Source organism: Euprymna scolopes, chromosome 27 (assembly GCF_053919585.1).
Source record: "Euprymna scolopes isolate OS-2025 chromosome 27, ASM5391958v1, whole genome shotgun sequence".
NCBI lineage: Eukaryota > Metazoa > Mollusca > Cephalopoda > Sepiida > Sepiolidae > Euprymna > Euprymna scolopes.
This window is the reverse complement of record NC_136508.1, coordinates 112,803,864-112,809,855: the sequence shown is the minus strand read 5'-3', so window position 1 is coordinate 112,809,855 and position 5,992 is coordinate 112,803,864. Positions and strand designations below refer to the sequence as shown.

At 45.1% G+C, this 5,992-nt stretch overlaps 1 non-coding gene across 1 annotated transcript; it reads left to right on the top strand.

Moving 5' to 3' along the window:
- Positions 1-4,109: 4,109 nt before the first annotated feature.
- Positions 4,110-4,241, top strand: LOC145249254 (U4 spliceosomal RNA). Its single transcript, XR_013863501.1, has one exon. It is a non-coding gene; the product is annotated as a U4 spliceosomal RNA (small nuclear RNA).
- The last annotated feature ends 1,751 nt before the right edge of the window (positions 4,242-5,992 follow it).

The window sequence follows — 5,992 nt, the reverse complement described above, 5'->3', positions numbered from 1 at the left end:
ACATTTGGCAATTCTTATAGCCGTGGAGTTTCTGTGCTAGTGAGTCGCACCCTAGATGCGACGGTTACTGTGGTCCACGCATGCGCTCATGGAAGGCTGGTCGTGGTTGATGTTGCCGTTAAAAGCAGTAAGTTCCGGATTTTGGCTGTTTACGCGCCTAATATCACTGGGGAGAGGGTTTCCTTTTTTCGGCAGGTGGAGGTGTTCCTTTCAGCGGGTCTGGAGCGGGTAGTTTTAATGGGGGACTGGAATGCCATCCTGGACCCAAAGATAGATAAGGTCGGGGAAAATAGAGGGTCGGAGAGGTGTGAAAGCAGTCTGTCTGACCTGATGGCCTCATGCGATCTTGTCGACAGATTCCGTCTGGATCACCCGGGGAGGGAGATGTGGACGTGGCAGAATAGCGTGGCCTCCTGTCAAAGTACCTACTTGGACAGGATGTTAGTTAAAAAAGGCGACATAGATTTCTTATCTTGTCCCACGTTCCACTGGCTAGGTCATTCGGACCATAAATTAGTAATGGCCCATTTGAGAGTAGGTAATAGGCCTAGGTTGGCTAGCTACTGGAAGTTGAACGCCTCCTTACTGGAGACGAAGGACTTCCGGGAACAGCTGACAACACTAATTCAGCGGGAGTTAGTGAGGGCGGTTACCGGGAGTAGCTGGTGGGTTAAACTTAAGGCTACCATTAGGCTCTTTTGTGTCCAATATAGCCAACACCTCACATTAACTAGGGCATGGACCAAAAGGCACCTAGATGATAGGCTGACCCGGGCAATGATTGGTGGAGATCCCCTAGAGATAGTAGTAGTTAAGTGGGACCTCCAGCGCTTGGCTAGCGAGCGTTACGAAGGTCAAGTAGTTAGAGCTAGGTTAAAAAGAGTTTCTAAAGAAGTCGTGAACGTTGACGCTGTTGAGCGTAAGGCTGCCTTAAGACATGGCTTGGATGGGTACATTCGAAAGGTGAAAAACCTGGAAGGACATACCCTCGTATCGACTCGGGAAATTTGCAATGGGTTTCGTCAACATCTGGAGGAACGCTTTGCCCAACTACCCAGACTCCGCATCCAGGAGTTTGGCAGCTATTTAGCCGGCTCGCCCCGCCTTACTGCGGCCTGAGCAACTAGCTGTGATGGGATGGTTACAGAGCATGAAGTCATTACTGCATTAAAGCAGGTTGGCCATAACAAATCTCCAGGGCTCGATGGTCTGCCCTACAAACTGTATTTGAGGCTGTCGCCCATGTTTGTTTCTCTTCTGACGGGTGTGTTTAACCACTGGTTTGCACAGGGATCCATCCCTGGGCAGGTAACCAAAGGAGTGGTCACACTACTGAAGAAAAGAGAGCGGCATGGCGGGGAGGATTTAGATGATTATAGGTCCATCATTCTGCTAAACACAGATTTGAAGATTTTGGCCCGCATTCTTGCAAACCGACTGCAGGTTGTTATCAGAGACTTGGTCGAACCGTATCAGACTTGTGCTGTGAAGGGGAGATCGATTCAAAACAACTTGCACTTGGTGCGCACGATCATAGAGGGGTAAGAAGACGACACAGGAGCCACACTGATCAATTTAGATCAGTTCAAAGCGTTCGATAGGGTCGACCATGGTTTCTTGGAATCTGTTATGGAGATTGCCGGCTTTGGTCCGGACTTCCGCAAATGGATTTCCGTTTTGTATCATAATCCTGCGGTAGCGGTACAAGTAAATGGTAGGTTGTCGGAGTCATTTGGGGTCTCTCAGTCAGTGTGCCAGGGTTGTCCGCTGTCACCTCTGTTGTATGTCCTGGCGTTGGAGTCCTTCCTTCGCAAATTCAGGGACGAGGCGACTAGACCAGTCCTGCGCGGCATAGCTCTACCTGGCGGAAAATTCGCGAGGGTGTCCACGTAAGCTGATGATGTCACCGTTTTTGTAGGGCAAAGGATCAATATTAAAGTGGTGATAGAGTCGGTTGCTGAGTATGAAAGTGGCACAGGGGCCGTAGTCAATCGCAGCAAGTCTGTTGGCCTGCGGTTGGGCTCCTGGACCGGGGTAAACTCGCTTCCAAGTGGGTTCAGCTGGATGGATGGCCCGATAAAGATTGTTGGAGTTTGGTTTGGGCCTAGACTCCAGCTGGACAAAAATTGGTCGGAAGTACAGACAAAGGTCGAATCGTCAGTAAGGACTTGGATTCGCAGGGGCTTATCCCTGAAGGGTCGTGCGGAGGCGTGTCAAACTTACAACTTTCCGTTGATCCTTTACTGCTTGTCAGTACTTCCTCTGCCTGCGGACCGCTGTAAGGCTTTGGAGCGACTCCTTTTCAAACTTCTTTGGAAAGGGGGAAAGCCGTATGTCTGTAGACAGGTCTGTACAAAGAAACTCAGTGAGGGATGCTTAGGAATGCCCGACTTGTTAAGTCATAAGTTTTCCGAAAGATTGGCATTCCTGAGTCGGACACTGCTTGAGGAATTGCACTGGGTACCAGCTGTGGAGCAAGCTTTTCCACAGCTCATATCCTCCCCTGCTGCTGAAGGTCGCAGAAGACTGGTGGGGGAACGGCAATTCCTCTCCAAATGCCAAGCCGCGCTTAGGGCATTGCCAGGGTCCAATGACCTTGCACGGCCTAGGAGGAGGCTATATCGGGATTTACTGGTATAAACCGCAAAAGATCTGCAGGTTGAGCAGCTGCACATGTTGAGGGAGGAGGTCCTCTCTCAGTGGAATTGGGCGCCAGAAGCTTTCTAAACAATTCAGAGTTTTCCATAACATGGAGGCTTGTCTGGAATGCGCTGCCAATTTTGCCGTGTTTGCCAGGGACTGCAAGAGGGATGAATATGTTCCCTTTTGCCCCCGCTGCGAGGAGGATGAGGATGAAATAAGGGATCACGCCTTTTTTCTTTGCAGTGGAGTTCGGAGGCTCTGGGAGTACGTTGGAGAGGTAACGGCTCGCATCGAACCCGAGCGGTTGCTGCCGCTTGATTTGGCGTACGTCGTCAATAACATGGATCCGCCGTTCACTGGGGAGAATCGGTTGGTGTTTATTGCGATCCTAGCTGTAGCTAGGTTAGTGGCGTGGGTTTCACGTCTTGTCTATGAGGAGCAATCTGCTTCGGATCGGGATCTGGTCGCTTAGTTTAAGCATCAGATTAAAGTAAAGATCAGATGCGATTGGAAAAGATTGCATCGCATAGATTTTGATAGGAGATGGGTGCACAACACTAGTTTGTGCATCCGACAAGGCGCTAGGTTTAAGTTTTTTTTCCCACCCTAGTGGTATTGGTCAGGCGGTGGTAGTGTTCTACGGAACCCAGCCCCGAACAAAGTTATAGAGTAGGGATAGTTAGGTCCTAACCACTACGAGTGGAAAATTCTTTATTAGGTGCTAGACTAGGGCAAGTATGATAGTTGATCCCGTCCCCGATTTTATTTTTCATCGGCACTAGGAGAGCTTCCAAAGATGCCCAGTCCACCCTTTGGTTTGTCCCCGGTCTTTTGCCCCTATACGTACATTTATCTTGGAAGATGCCGTCCGTTCCCTATGTTACCCATCCCTAATTAATTTGTTTTTCAAATATCGTCCCTAGGTCCCCCATTCCCCACTAGAGAACGACCTGCTTGCTTTCGACCTTCGGGACCGGAAGACAATTGGCGCTCCATATTTAGAAGTAGGCTAGGAGGATCCCTTACTAACCCATCCCCATAGGCATTTTTTTTAGTTGCTTTCTTTTTCTTTCTTTTTGGGTGTATCTTAGCTTGCCCCCCTCCCCATCATCTCATCCCTCATTTAGTTTTAGTTTTATTTAAAAAAAAAAAAATCCTTTTGTTTGTACATATGATTTTGCTTTGTTTATATGTAAATATTTATCTTTTTTCCAGAATGTAGATAAAGCCGATTCATACGCTGGGGAGATTTTAAGTAGATAAACTCCATGGTAAGAATGAGGTATTATGGTGATAGTGTCTTAGTGTAGGGAAATTAAATAAAGTCTTCTCAAAGACCTAGAAATTAGATTAGAATGACCCTCGATCCCCACTCCCCCTACCGGCTCCATGCCTAAGTGTTTTGGACCCCAAATGAGGGCCTGACAGTAGATAATGCCAGGTCCGAGGCCAAGCACTAAATACTTAACTTTGCGCAGAGGCGGTACAATAGCCAATGAGGATTTTCCGAGGCATTGTTATTGCTAGTTGAAAACTATTCCCAATACCCCGCGATGGCACCCGGTGCCAACCGCAATTTCTAGGCACCTCATAGGAGGTGTAAAATCGAAACTAAAAACAGACAATATTTACATTCCATGCCTTACCTCCTTCTTCGGGAGTACTAGGCTTACTTTTCGATGTTTTTCTTTTTTCATTTTGTCTTTTTTGTGTCATTTTATTTTTTTCGTTTTATGTCGTTTTTATTGTACCCTTTTTTTCATTTAATATACTTCCCCCCCATTTTATCTTTTGTATATGTTTTTTTTTTAATCTTCATTTTATGTTTTGGTATTTTTTCAGATTAGGTTCACCTCCACAGTTTTCTTTTAAATGATGACTGTTATAGGTTTTCGACTATGCTGAATACGAAAATCGCATTGAAAATTTGCAGAAATAAGTAGTTATCGAGATATAAAAAGTTGTGTTATGCATTGTAATCTTTGGCGGCCATCATTTTACGCGCGTGCGCGCGCCATAAACAAATCTACTCATGCACGTGCATAAAAAGATGGCCGCCAAAGAATACAATGCATAATACAACTTTTTATACTTCGATAACTACTTATTTCTGCAAAATGTCATGCTATTTTCGTATTCAGCATAGTCGAAAACCTATAAAAGTAGTCATTTATAAGAAATTGTAGAGGTGGTGGGCCTAATCTAAAAAAATACTGATAGATTTTTTTAAGTTTAAAAATTGAAAAAAGAAATCGGTCGACCTAGACGAGAGTACCCAAAATGGCCGACCAGGACTGAGATATGACACTTGACCGGATGTAATGGAAGAAATATCTCATGTATTTAATTTAAGCCGTCGTTTCGTATCTTACAACATCGTATCTTACAACATATACAACAAATACTTTATTGTAACTTTTTCTTTAATCTTTAATAATTTATAAATATTTATATAAAATTATCAGAAAAAAGCCAAATTTGAAGCCAAAATTGAAAAAGAAACCAAGCTGTCAACCCTGATAGGCACTTGAATTTACTTTGGCAACACTGCTCTTCTCTCTACCGTATCGCTTGTAAAAAATGGCTACTTCTCCAAGAATGGAAATTCTCCTTAATTTTACCCAGGAGAAAGGATTACAGTATGCCCAAAGTAAACAGCTCGTGTCCACCCAGAAAATATGTGATTGTGGACATTCAATGTGTATCAGGCCATCTGCAGCGTTTAAACTAGACACGGTTTGTTGGAGATGCACTACGTGTGGTACAAGGATGTCGGTGTGGAAGGGCACCTTTTTCGAGAAGTCAAAGCTCCATATTCACACTATACTGCAAATTATGTTCGATTTTGTTTCACAGACACCTGTGACTACTTCCGCAAATTTCAGTGGGGTTTCTACGGGTGTCGCCATTCAATGGTTTGAGTATTGCAGAGATATATGCACGAGCAAGTTATTAAAAGATAAAAAAAAGTTGGGCGGAACGGGACACATAGTTGAAGTAGACGAAAGTTTACTTTTCAAACGCAAAAATAACGTTGGCAGAGTTAGTAGGCAAGAATGGGTAATAGGGTTTTATGACAGAACAGCGAAACTCGGTTTTTTGCGTCAAATACCCGACCGGACGGCCGTCACCCTAGAAGCGGCTATTTTAGAAAATGTGGAACCGGGGTCTACCATATTCACAGATGAATGGAGGAGTTATAGCAGGCTTACATCACTCGGTTACCAACACGGCACAGTAAATCACTCTGAACATTTCGTAGACCCCGTCACAGGTGTGTGTACGAACAGTATAGAGGGCTACTGGTCCCGTATTAAAAGAAAGGTTAAGCATGTGTCTGGATCGGTAG